The 14,531-nt window shown below is 35.7% G+C and overlaps 1 protein-coding gene across 1 annotated transcript in view; it reads left to right on the top strand.

Annotated features, from left to right (window-relative positions):
- Positions 1–14,531, top strand: part of DNTT (DNA nucleotidylexotransferase) — an 87,142-nt gene that overhangs the window by 39,672 nt on the left and 32,939 nt on the right. The gene's annotated exons all lie outside the window — the stretch shown is intronic.

The raw sequence follows: 14,531 nt of genomic DNA on the forward strand, positions 1-14,531 counted from the left end.
GGAAGTTCAACTTCATAAATTGGCTTCTCATGTGTTTGTCACTAATTGAAATGTGTGAACAATTACCTACACTCTTCAGCCATCATACCACCAGCTGAAACAGATGTGTTGATCCTATTTTATGTTAGAATTTCTGGGGGATGTCTTTTTTCGGTTGTATTTTTTTTTTTCCAGTGGATGCAAGCAATCTATTTCTCACTTCAAGGAATTTTAATAGAAAAACTGTCATGTTTATATAACTTCCAGTACAGCTGAGCAGGAAGCAAATAGAAACCTTTATTTTTATGGTAGGTTGATTCTACAGATTGTCCCATCACTGCCAAGTAAGTGAAACCCAGGCTGAACATTTAATATTGTGCAGACATTTTGAAAAAGCATGTTTCCTTCCTCACATGAACATTAATATCTTGTTTTAAATTGTTTAAAGTGAATGTTTTGATTTTTGGAAATGCCGAAGTAGACATGCATGAAAAAGAACTTTTTGATAGAATTTTCTCTGACAAAGGGAATAATCCTTTTGAAACTCTCAAGAGAATTAGCTAGAGCAAATTAAAATGAACTGGGATTCAATGCACATTTTCAATCTACTGCCAGAAAGGTTCAATACATCAAAATTGGTTCCTATAAATCTATTTGTTAATTTTTTTATAGTATCTGTATAGAAAAATACTTTTTCCCTTATTCTTTAAAATATCTTAAATATTAGCTTATATATATTTATAAGATTCTGAGTAAGTAAAATAGAAATGTGATTCTGAACCAAGCAATTTTCTCTTGGGAAAAAAGAAATCTAAACTAGTAAATGGAAACTGCCTTAGTGACAAAATCTTTTTTTTTCTTGTTAAAAAAAAAGTATTACTAGTAGCATTTTTTTTATATACATCTTTCAAGATTAGAAATGCAGACTTTCGTCTCCTTATTTCAGTAAATAATTTGAATGCAGCTGACCTTTCTGTTTTCTCTGCTGCATTATTAATGATGTTGAAGAGTTCACTAAGTTATTGTTCTAGCAATATTTATCTCGCTTAGCTGAGGTTTTGATTTGCAACTACTGCTGTTTGAAATGTGGCACCTGAGCAGATTATGCACCAGCTGAGATGGAAACAAAAAACTGGAAAGCTTTCTGACTTATAAATCCCAGAATGTCAGTGCATTTCAACCATTCTGTTGTACCTTTAGGCATTTGGAATACACGTTTAATCTACAACCAACTGTGGCCAACTTCCTTACCTGGCAGAACACCAGCAGAATGTGGACACTGCACCTGAATTGGTCTTGAAACAAAGCAATATCTATATATAATGAATAATCCAGATCTAGAAGGGTCCAGCTCTTTCCCAGTTTGTGGTAGTCTGTCCTGAAAAGTGCCAGTCACCAATTATCTCCAAAGAAGTCAGATAGCAGTCCTAAAAATCTTAATCTTCTCTTTCATCGTTTCATATTGATTGTTTGATAGAGGGAGAGGTAGTTTTCCTTGCCTTTATTTCTTTGTGGTTTTGTTTGTTTGTTTGGGTTTCTTTATTTGTTCTTCCAAAATACATAATACTCTCCGAATGTTCACTAAAACATCCGGCATCTTTGAGTACCCTGATCTCTTAGTCTCTCATAATTAGAGGTAGTTGATTTTCCTTGTCTCACAGTTTGCATAGTTCTAAAATCTTCATTAAGGCTTTTAATTAGGCCAAAAGAGACTAGGTATTTCAGGATGTCTGAGCAGGTCTAGTCTGAGATGCCTGCTTTTATAAATAATAAAAATCTACCTTCTATCCAGTCAAGCCTGATTTTTCAGTACTTTCTACACATTGGAATATGTTCTTTTTTGCTGCAGGTTTCAGAATGATAAAAATTTTACAATTTCTAGTAACCAAAAATGCTGTACTACTGTCTTACAGACTGTTTTTTGAGAGTGAGAGAGCTTGTTCCATGCTATCATAGAATATGCTGACAGTGGAGTTTGCATATGCAAAACTAGATAGATGTTTTAAGACTAAATTAATCTGCATACCTCAAATTTCAGCTGAATATGTGAGATCCCAAATCCATATCAATACTTATTGGAGTGTACATCTTTTCAAACAGTGTTGAAAGAGGTTTTGTTTTGTCATTGATTAGCACTCTGCAAAATTTGTGTATGTAGGAAGTTTATATGATGTCATTTGAAATGTTTGATTGAAATGAAGTGTAATTTAAAGGATTTGCCAAGACAGCAAAAGCAAAACTTCAGCAATGTATTTCATGACTTTAAATAAAACTGCGACAGATTGGTGTGGTACATTTCATAAGCTTTAAAGGCTTGAAATTATATGGAGAGCTTCCAGGTACAATTGCGTTATTTATATGAAATTGAGACAGCACTTGCAGTGATTCAGAGCTTAAGCATAGTTTTGTTTTGGTTGGTGAATAGTGAATTTGCTTCAGCTGGAGGATTCAGAGAGGCTAGAACTATTAAGAGCAAAAAGTCATCTTCTGTGCAAGCCAAAAAGGCATAAATTATCAACGTCAGGGTATAATTGGTGACAGCCACATTCAGGAATCTATGTCATGGAAAGAAGACAAATATGTTCTTCTCATAGTGAAATAACTTATTTACTGTGCGGGTATATTGAGTCTGGCTGAGCTGGAGTTCATTTCCCCCTAGTAGCCCTCACAGTGCTGTGCTTTGCCTTGGCAGCTAGAAGGGTGTTGATAACACACCGGTGTTTTGGCTACTGCTGAGCACAGCATAAGCACTGTAACATTCCTTCCTCAGTCGAGGGCAAGGTCCTGGGATGGGACGCAAGTGGGCCAAACTGACCAGAGCAATATTCCATACCATATGATGTCAGCTCCAATATAAAAGTGGTCCTCCTCAAGATAATATGTACAAAAGTAGTGAACCAGTTTGTTTTTAATGTTTTTGTTTGTGATCAATTTTTTTCCATCTGTTCTTCAAATTTTGACTTCTCTTAAAATTACCATAAAGTTCCACAATATAATGTTTTCTTACATGTCTGTGTATAAAAGAATCCTCACACAGATCTATTTTAAACCAAATATGCTTTGAAATAACCATTTGACTGAAGGTACACAGAAACCAATATATAAACACACCATTCACCGTTCATTGCTTTTACAAGGCAGGGAAATATTTTCAAGGTTTTCCATCATAGTATTTTTAACCCATTAAATAATTTTAATACAGATAATCTAATAGAGCTTTCTAAGATCAGTGAGTAAGTGTAAGTTTAGCTATACTGCTGGTTGTTTTAAGTTCTTCAGTTGAATAACTGTTTTCTCATTTATGTCTTCTTCTTATTGCATTAAATTCAATATCTGTTAAAGCAAAGCTTAAAGAAATCCCATTATCATGACAAGAAGAGGAGTGCTCAGGTGTCTTATACTCTGAGAAACTGTCTGGGTTCCTTTTGAGTCATAAAAGACACACACAGTCAAGCGTAACATGACATACTTGGTCTTTGAAGGTGCATTTAATGAGACTAGATGAGTACCACGCATTACTATACTTTTTTGAGGCAATGTAGTCACTGAGGGTGAAATTACGTTTCAAGTAAATGTAAGTGGTATTGCACAGGTTTTGCACTGGTTCTCTTCACTTCAGTGATTTTCACCCTCACAACAAAACTTGTAGAAATAACCAGACATGTGGTCCCTTCTGCTTCTTTATCCTGACTTGATACAAGGTCTTTTAAGTAATTCATTCTCTGCATTGTTAGGTGTTTCCCTCAAAGTCTCCTTGAACAGCAGCTGCTGATGTGCAATAGCAGTGGTGTCCTGCTGAATAAATGAAAAACCAAAAGTGCTTGTTTTGTGTACCTAGTATTAAAGTTACATTCCCTTATGCCGTCTAAACAAAGTTTCTGCTCCTAAAGGGAAAGGGATTTTTCCCAATGCTGCTTCATTGCAGACTTGGATTAACTTCAAAAATAAAATAAATAGCTTCCACAGCCATGGAAAATGGGTTCTGCCTCCAGTGAATTAGAATTACTGTTACACTGGGCAAGAAAAATGGCATTTTAATGAAGTATCCACCCTTAAGCACCTTTTCCAGAGAAGACACCAGTGAATCTTTGCCAAATACTTACATAGTTAAGCTGGGTTTATGTTGAATTACTTGGTTGGGTGAAGAAGCTGCTCTATGCTATCTTAGGCAATTCAGACCTTTGTAGAAGCCTGATTTATAGCTGCCCAGGGGAACAGTGGCTTAGTTTTCACTATGTTTTCATTTCAGAGACTGGAACCTAAATTATTTTATTCTTAAATTCTGCAGACAAATTTACAACGGCAATTTTTTTACCCAAAAATTGCCTCAAAATAAGTCAGAATATCTCTCATAACTGAATGGTATCTGGTCCGTTAAATATATCGTTATTTCAGTTTTAATTTTAATTGTCTTTGCTGGTGGCAGAATTTATTTCAGTTAATTTAATTAGATTATTGCTATTTCAGACATTAATCAGCATCCTATTAAACCATCTCACAGATATTAAAGAAGAGCACTGTAATGTACTATCAGGGAAGCATTAGTCTTCAAGGGACAGGAATTCCAGAATTTCCTTTGGTATGGAATGCAGGCTCTTAGTCAGTCTGGGTTTAGATTTCCAGTTATATTCAACTCTCAATTTTTATCAGGTGGTGCAAACCAAATGCAGTAGGGTGACTTAATAAGAGTCCAGTTACAAAATATTTGTATAAATATCTTCCCACACTGACATTTTCATCTTGGAAGGGATTTTATCATACATTACCAGTTATGTGGCATTAGGAAGAAAGGAGAATTAATTTTGACACTGACTGGAAACTAGTAGTGTCAAACTACCTTCAAAGGCAATTATGATCTAATCCAAGTAACAATCAGGAGAGCAGAAATTATCCCAAGAAATCAGCTATTCCCATACCTGTATCTATCTTCTACAGACCGCTGATCAGATCTGAGTTTATTGTTTTCCTTGTGAATTCAGACGTGTTACTTTATCTTGAAACGTGGGGACTGACTGTTGGCATTCACTCATTCTGGGCAATACCACAAATAACAACTGTCATAGATACTTGCAGTGTTAAGATGGGAGGATCCTTCTTGGTTGTTATTTTTTAATAACCGTGGTCAAAATTATCATCTAGGACTTGTAATTAGTCCTTGCATAAGGACTGATAATCTCTACAGCTCTGTCTTCCTATTTACCACCCCAGTCCTGCAATTGAAGACTTTCCTGAGTTTCAGTTCTGGAATCAGCGTGATCTTTGGGAAGCTTAGTATGTCTTGTGACAAATTGTATAGATGAGCCTTCTATCTAATTTTATGAAGTATAAAATGGCAGCTTGCCTCTGGCATCCTCATCAATCTTATGTCTTCATCATGTTTAAGGTGGAGGTATAAAGATCACGCACAGAGAGAACAAATGAAGCTGATGATAGAGTTTGGCAAGCTTGAGAGCCTCTAGTTTATTCTGACTGAATGTTCCCTATTCCCCTCTCCCTTCGCTGACAAAGTAGTCGCTGCACAGTGCAAGTCAGGCTTGTGAACAATTGCATTTTGCATTCTACTGTCTCTGCTTTCTCTGTGTCAGTGTTTTTGGACTGTTAACTTTGGTTGAGCTGCTTTTGCACTTCAGTGAGCATTTATTTTTTGCTACCTACTCTATATGTATGTGAACCACCATTGCACTGACATTGTTGAATCTAAATGTTGTTTTGAAAATGTGGAGCTGACTTGAATATTAAGAAAAACTCCTGAGCTTAAGCTAAAAGTGATTTGAAGACCAGCTTATGTGTGATGCGCAGGGTTTAGCTGGTCATTTATGATAGCAGTGGGTTGGTACAGTATTATGCTACTACTTATGCTGTTAATACTCTTTACAGTATTTGTGACAATATGTAATTGAGAGTTTCTGAGGAAATAACTTAAAATAAATGTTATAACATTTTATTGTAATTTGGAAGACACTTTCTGTCACAATATAATTTTCTAACTTTTTTTAGCTATTGCTCCGTTCCTATTGCAAATGAAACAACCATGTTGCAAACATTATAAATTCTTTCATTCAACGAAGTCCTTCAACATGAAATAACTGTTGCAGGAACTCTAGCACAGATATGACTCTGCTCATTTCCCATCAGTGTACTAATTATATAACTAAAAAAGGTCAATGTCCTTCAGAGTCAATAAAGCCACTTACTCTAGGTCCAGATTTCAGACCTGAGAAAAGGTCAGGAAAAAAAATGTGCTGGAATAATTAATTTCTGACGAAATTCTGAATTCAGTAAATTCTCTTTAGGCAAATTATTCTGAGAATTCTACTTATTAGTCTATTTTACATTTCTATTTTATTAAACCACTAATAACTTATACCCGAAGATGGAACATTATGGAACTCACCCTGGGGAACTGATCCATGCTGGATTTTTTGTATTTTAGTATCCACGATGCTCCTGGAGAAGCAAATTTTTATTTTTTTGGTCTCTTTTCCCAGGCAACTATCAGCAAGACAAGAGGGCATGGTCTCAAGTTGTGCCAGGGGAGGTTTAGGTTAGATATTAGAATTTCTTTACAGAGAGGGTGGTCAGACTTTGGAATGGGCTGCCCAGGGAAGTAGTGGATTCTCTGTCCCTGGAGATTTTTAAAAAGAGACTGGATGTGGCACTTAGTGCCATGGTCTAGTAACTGCAGCAGTAGTGGATCAAGGATCACTTGATGATCTCGAAGGTCCCTTCCAACCCAGTTGATTCTATGATTCTATGATTCTAATGTTTTGAAAGTCTATAGTATCACAACCAAGAATTATTCTTGGCTGAATGAAATCTGTGACTACTTTGCAATTCGTAGACGTTTTCTTCTTAGTCTGTTAAAACAGTCCTGGATTTTACCTTCAGTGTAATAGTTGTAGCACTGTCACACTCCAGTACTTTAAGCTTAAAGATTTTTTTTCTCTTCATCTGGGGTTAATAATAATAAAAAAAGTGTAGTTCTTCATAGTTTGAGTGACAGTAACTCAGAATTACTTTAATATCTGGCTGCAAGAAATGGTCTACCCCTTGTTTGAGGTCTCAGCAAAGACTGCTTAATAAGGAAATCCACAAGCATGAGGAATACCTGGAATTTGGAATAAAAGTTTATGTTCCTCTTCCTCTCAGAAAACACATGCTGATTGGGGGCAGGTAATAGAAGTAACTTAATCAGGACTGCAGTTATTAGAGACAATTACCATGCTAAACTGATGTCAAATAATAGTTCTACATTGCTGGTACAGTGGGAGTTAAATCAGACCCAGCACAGGGTATACCTCCCTAGAGTAAAAATGTGGCATTGATATCAGAACAGACAGAAGTGTTTGCACTGTATATGCATGTGTGTGCATGTTCCATTAGAGCTGTAATTGCATGTTTGACTATGAATGCACACTGAGGCCACTATGGTTTTCCCTCAGGAACATGCATTTATGGTACTTATAAATTATTTGTTTGCTGTGTCTGAAAGGAGTGATTCTGCTACTTATCCAAGCTTTCTCTTTGTTGCTGAAACAAAAGATCTTTATGCTATATCACAATTTTTCCATTTCTTCAGCTATGTGTAATCTTCTGCAACATTTAATTTCTTTTCCATAGCCACACAATCGTCACTTCAGCAATTGCATTTGTTCTTCTTAGATGTTTATGCATATTGCTCATCTATATTCAAGAAATATTCAAATAGCCTCACATATTTTCAGATCACTTGGGGATGTCTGTCTAGAAGCTGTCCTCCCTGCATTTCCCAAAAGAAGAATGCAGAGATGATGATGCTTAATTTAATATATAATGAATTCCCATATTTCTTTCAACAAATAAAGGACTTTTCTTTTTTTTTTTTTATGTCAGGTTCCAGCATCTTAGCTAGTATCTAGCTTGCTATACAAATGAATTTCAGCTGCAATGCTTTTAATCTGAGCTCTTTGGAAGGAAGGGAGTTATATCGTCTGATATTTTGTGGAGACTCTCCACATGCTAAGGCCAACTCCATGTAGTACTGGTGTGAGATTACTTTTACTGATTTTCCTAACTTTCTGTATCAAAATGCAAATATACAATAAATGGTCAGGGGAGTGATAGTTAAAAAATCTTTCCAGTTTTATGGAAATATTGGTTGCATTGCAATTCCTGATGGACTGATTTTTTTCGCTGTCATTCCTCATAGCAATCATTCTCAGGAAGCTATTTGAGTTACAGTTTTTGTTATTCAGTGTAAAGGCTGCAAATGTTATGGGTAAGACATTGATTAACATCTGAATATTATCATAAATGTACTGTTTCAGCAAATACAATCCACTTTCATCAAACAGACTAATTCAGAACATTAGCCAGTGTTTAATGCTTGAGAATTCATATGCCTTCCTCCACAATTAATATTTTTCCACAATTTTAACAGGAATAAAAGGTTCAGTCACATAAAAGAAGCTTGGAATATCTATGCCAGATCTGTTTCTGTTAACTATTATTTGCCCCTGCTTCACTGTGCTTCACTATGTAGTCAAATGAGTGATTTAAAGATTTATTATGTAATTAATTATATGCAATAATTTGCTTAATTCTTCCAGGAACCCCACATAAATTTATGTTTCTTTATTATTTATTATGGTTGATCAGACATTGGAAATGAGCACCTGTTAGTTGTCATTCTTCCAGGTTCTTAAATATATATGCTTGACTTCATGCAAGTGATTAATGGCTCTGATGTCAGTGGCAGTGTTCTCATGTGTAAAGTTCAGAATGCATGTGTAAACACTGAAGGGTTTAACACACATGGAACCTCATTCAACACTTTTAATGCTTTTATGCCAACAAGAATTTTCTCTGAATACGAAATAGTTAGTATTTGCTGAATAAATGTAGTCATGGCTATGCTGCAATGGTTACAACACAAAAAAACCCAAAACCAAACAAATTCCCCCTCCCCAAATTATTTGGAAATTTTCTATCTGTGTTTTTTGAGAGACAGAAATACAGGTTGTCCAGCTTGTCCAGTCCAGACTCTGAGACTGCAGGACCAGTGGGCCACTGTCATCTCTGATGATCTTTCAGAGCAGCTATTAAAAATATTTTTCTTCTTCTGAATATTAAGTGCCATCTTCCACAAAAAGAATGTTCAAGTGCTCTTCCTAAGGTGATTTTGAGAATCAATTGAACTGCACAGTATGGTAGCTGTGAAGAAACATTATTTTAGACTGCCCTGGAAAGTGTGGTACTAAATTGGATCCCTGGTCCAAAATTTCTAGCCAACAGCAAAGTTCCCTTTACATTTTTAATCAGAAGTCAGGCAAATCATTTGTTATTTAGCCAACAAGGAGGGATCTGAGATAAATCATATAACCTGAAAACTGTTTTCACGCAGAAGTGAATTTGTAAAAACTATTATAATCTCACTTTGAATGAAGTGTGAACCTCTGAAAACAGGAAAATACAGTCTGTAAAGCAAAACATCACAGTGACCCATTACCAAATAGCCTAAGTAAACTAAAGACAAATCTAGTACAGTGCTTAAGGTTTTAAAGTCAAAAGTCATTTTTCTGATCATCTAGTACTGCAGGTAGGTCCTTCAGTTGATCACTTCAATGGTTTGAGGGACTTCACCGAAGAATTTTATCCAGGAAATATCCTATTCATTCTGGTTTATTCCGCAGCAGGGTAACAGTTGGATTGTCTAATAAGAGAAGGCTTTTATGTGCATTGGAATATAATTCTAGAACTTGAAAACTAGCAGGTACATTTTAAAGAGCTGTCAATGAAAAAGAATAAGTGAGGTGTGCACAAGAAGAAAAAAGTGTCTAATACAGAGCCTGTAAAATCAAGCTAGGAAAGAATGCCAGGGAAACAAAGAAAATATTGAAATCTGTGCTTTCCTTCTTACTATTCCCATGGTCTCTGAATGCTAAGCAGACAAGACTGACAGTGTCACTGCAGTAGAGCATAAGATATTTTAAAAAATAAGTTATCCATATTGTGAAGAAAGGGAGGGATCATGTTGTAGGGCAAAATTATAAAGACCTAGAAGAAAACTGGAAATAGAGGAAGCCAGTGAAGGAAAACTACAGTACAGCAAGCTTAGCTGGAAAACACTCAGGACTGAGTGTATATACTGTGAAGAGTGGCAGACTTGGATACATCTGGCTATAGCTGCAGAAAGGGGCTGCTCCTGGAGACAGGCCCTCACAATTGAAGGGAGCTAGTAGGGAAGATGGTGCTGAACAAATCTAGGACTTAGACTGCAACCTTTCAAAGGAGAAACACCTTTCATTGGTTAGCAGGCAAAGTCCAGCATGTTTTGGCAACACTGAGAAGTGGGTAGTATTTCTATGTACAATACAATGTCAATAGTAAAGGTAATAACAAATCATTTTTGACAGAGCCATCCAAAGCTATTGTGCTGTCTGTGACTTTACTTTGATGACTATATTTCCTAGGAATATGTCTGAGCAGGAGATGCAGTTACTCTTATAAGCCGTCGATGTTTACTTTGTATTTTACACACTTCAAGGATTTGTAAGGTTAAGAACAGCTTACAGTTTTACCTGATGCAAACACACGTGGAAATACAGTATCATCTTCTGTATCCACTTGAACTCTGTGTAAGCAAAAAGATTAGTAAGTGTTTTTTCAGGTTTTTGACACATAACTCATTGCTGCAAAAATTGGTTTAAGCTCCTCCATTAGTGAAGTTTTGTGAGTAGTTGAGAAATGTCAGTCCATCTTTCCTTAGCTAAAGTCAGTTTATCTGAATTGTCATTGGTATGGCTTATGTACTATCTTGGTATTTCAAAATACTCTGCACACATACTTCTCTTAAATGTTTATAGGCAATAAAAAGATGAGGAATCACTGCACCAGTCACTGGGCTGCAAATGTCTTAAATCTCTAATCATGTAGATGTTGCCATTGTAGATTCAGACAATATGATTATTCTTTGCCACACATGCATATGTTTAGGTTTTAATTGTAATGTCTGATGACTTGGAATCTAATAACAACAACAAAAAAAAGAAAATTCTGACAACCCTAAAGATAATTAATTGACTACTGAGAAGCATATACCAGCTTTATGCAAGTCTAGTCAGCCAAGACTTGAACAGTTAATTAACAGTGCACTGTCTTTTATAGTCTTCAAGCTTGAATAAATGATTAGGACAAAAGCTAAGCTGCAATTTCAGTTCTGCAAGGTGCTGGTTTTCTTATAGCTCTAGCAAGGATTTAGGTTTGGATTTAAAGAAAAGAAAAAGATGATGTAAGTGGATCTGAATAGAAAATCCAAAACTTGATTGTGTGTTTTCTGGTTCAGAGCCTAAGAAACCTGAAATCCCCAGTCCTGCCCCTAATTGCTCTGCTCCTGGGGGCCTCTATGCTCCTGTTTCACCAGAACCCCAGCATTTCCAGGAATAAGCAAGTAATTTCTCAGATCCTGCTTATAACCAGGTAGAATGTAGCAACTGAACAGATTATCACTGTCATCTCATAGGAGGCCTAGAAAGTAGACATGGTCTGAGTAATTCTCATGCACATTAAGAGGGTGTGTATTATTTTTACTAAAATGCCATTGCAGCTCTTTTTATTTTTAAAATACTACTCAAATTTTATATAAAATCCTTGTGATTAGATTATGTAAAAAGTGGTGTGCCAGAATCAAATCCCTGCATCTCCCACAATTCATTAATGGATTTATGCCATCCTGAAGTGAAAAATGGGGGCTTTGTAGATCCAGAAAGAGAGTGTGCAATGTCGTGTACTGACTGGGATGCCTATTTAGAGAGGAAAATTCTTAAGACTCTGCTTCCTGTACCAGGCACTGGCTCTGTGTTTTGTGTTTAACAGCCAGTGAATGACAAATAACTTGGCTGTGTAAACATCAAATGGTGTTCTCCTTCCTGGCTGAGTGAGTTTAATTCAATAGCTAATAACAAGTAAATAACCTGTGGACACTGGCATGGACCCAAAGGCTATCTCTGAACTCTGGTCCTGGAACTGTACCCCAGAAGAAGGCAGAAGGAGAGGAGACTGAGGGAGACGCCTCCTGTGGAGTAGGACCAATGCCAATATTCCTAACTGAGAAAAATAAGGCAATAAAAAGATGAGGAATCTCTGCACTAAATACTGGGCTACCAAATGCAAGACAAAACCAGGCAGTGATAGCATCAATTTGGTGTTTGTTTTTCAAAGAAAGTGTTTGTTTTTGTTTTAAATAAATGATGCTTACTTAAGTCTCTTCAGTCCCTAGATCATGGTAGAGCCTGTCTGTAGCCCTGTGCAAGGAACTTGCTCTTTTGAATGTAGTGGGGATTTGAAAAATATTGCAGCCTGCAGAGTGCTCTTGGTGAGCTTCAGGAAGGAACAAAAGATTGAGGTTTCATCTCTGAGACACTCCATTAGATCCATTCTGGGATTTCATAACGCATTTGAAGACCATATATCTGGGACCATGGTGTTTAACTTGTATATAATCAAGTCCTGTGTCACATCTAATCTTTAGGTATACAGTTAGCTAGAAATACATGTGTTTACATACTTTCTGAGCTGGGGACAGAAACACCTTGGTACTATCCCTTTCTATGTGCCCTTTACGTATTTTTATAAATACTCATGTTTATATGGTTGTATGTGGACGCACACAAATGCATACATACATATATGTCTGTGTGTGTGAAAAACCCTACTCTGCTGAAATTTATGGCCATCTTCCCTTCAGCTTCAATAGAAGGATGGTCTGAATCTATGTACACTTTTCTGCACCTTTTTGCATGATTTACAAACTGTGAGCAACATATATTATACAGGTTTTTAATTTACTACATTATTTTTTCTATTTTAGGGAAAGTAATACCTTCTTCTAGGATGAAATAACTTATTTGTTAAAGAGTAATAGTGGAAATTAGACTAAATGTTCCAGTAACAGCCTTACAGATTCAGTCAGAAATTAATCCAATGTGTATTAGTTCAACAAGAACCTGAAATATAACTCTGACAATAACAAATATTTTATATTGTGTGCTTTTATATGAGATTTAAACTCTCTTCACAAAAAACAACAATTTAAATAAATACTCTCTGTCTTGGAAAATAGATGGCCAGTGAAATACCTTGGGTTTCCTGAGATTTTATGGCTGGATCGATGCAGGATTTTTTAGATGTGGTTAACCTAAAATATGTATATATTGAGAAAGCATTGGGAATCAGCTCTCAATTCTATCATCTTCTAATTTCTTTGGGTTTTTTGTTGTTTTTCTTTTTAATAATTTTAGGCAAATTTTCCTATGCTACTCTGCATCTCTAAGATAAGAACAGTAAATTCCTTCCTTTTGAAAAAAAAAACATTTTGAGACATCTAAGTAAAAAGTGCTTTGTAAGAGCTTTGTATTATTATTGTAATTTGAGAGATAATGAATGGCATCCTACAAAACAACTTAGAAAGTGTTACATGGAATGCTAAATGTTTTCTGATTCCTTGACTTTGAATTGCTGTTCAGTTTCTAAGCCTAGACTGATGTTTTGTTTGAAACTTCTTTTGAAATAATTTTCACCTGTTTAAGCAATTTTGACTTTGTTGCAAACATGGCACAATAGTTGCATTATAGTGAGTTAGACTGCTTGTCAAATGCAAAACCTAGACTTTCATCTCCTTGCATCTTTCTGCTAATGCTGTTCAACTGTCCATCAGTTCGAAGATTTCCTGTCACACAAATGGCAGTTGACAAGTTTGTCTATCAGTTCTGTTCCTACAAATTTCCGAGTTTAGGAAATCAGGTTTAGTTTCAGGCACTATTTTAAGAGAATAAGTTATTTCATGAAAAAAAGAAAAACAAATCTTTTATTTTGCAGAGTTTTTGTTTTCATTGCTTGTATAGCAGTTCACAAATTCTCTGAATACTTGACATGGTGTTGACTGAAACACACCTGAGCTATAACATCATGTACCCTTGTGAACATCAGCAAGAGCAGATTTTCCTGTAAACACATGAAAAACATTTGGAAATGTGCTACACTTAGGTGCTACTACTCCAGATTTTGTGTGCTTACTCCACCACTTCCATAATGCACCTAGTTGAAGAAATACTTCCTTTGCTCCTTTCTCATGAGACTGGCCTGATTACAGTCAATAAATCGATGTGTATGCAGTTCTTGTTGTACTATTTAGACCAAAATGAAAACCTTCTACAGTCCTCAGATGAACTGCACTGTAAGATAAATTTTCATGTGTTCTTAATCATTTTATAATTCTGAAGGGTAACATTCCAATAATATGCTTTTTGCCAGTTTTCAAATGATAGCTACATCTTAACCTAATTTAGTTTAAAACATTTGGTAAGTGGATGAAAGGCAATCTGAATGCTTAGACTTCAGTGGAGAAAAACAAAAGGTCATGACATAATTTTTCATTAAGACATTTGCAATTAAACTTTGTGCACATGGATTTAATTGTGTAATAAACAAGCTTTACTCACATTAAGGATGAACTTTCCTCAAAAAACCCCCCACCAGTCTCAATCTCTGCAAAAAGCATTGTTATATTTTAAAAG

Source organism: Pseudopipra pipra, chromosome 8 (genome assembly GCF_036250125.1).
Source record: "Pseudopipra pipra isolate bDixPip1 chromosome 8, bDixPip1.hap1, whole genome shotgun sequence".
In the NCBI taxonomy this organism is placed as follows: Eukaryota; Metazoa; Chordata; class Aves; order Passeriformes; family Pipridae; genus Pseudopipra; species Pseudopipra pipra.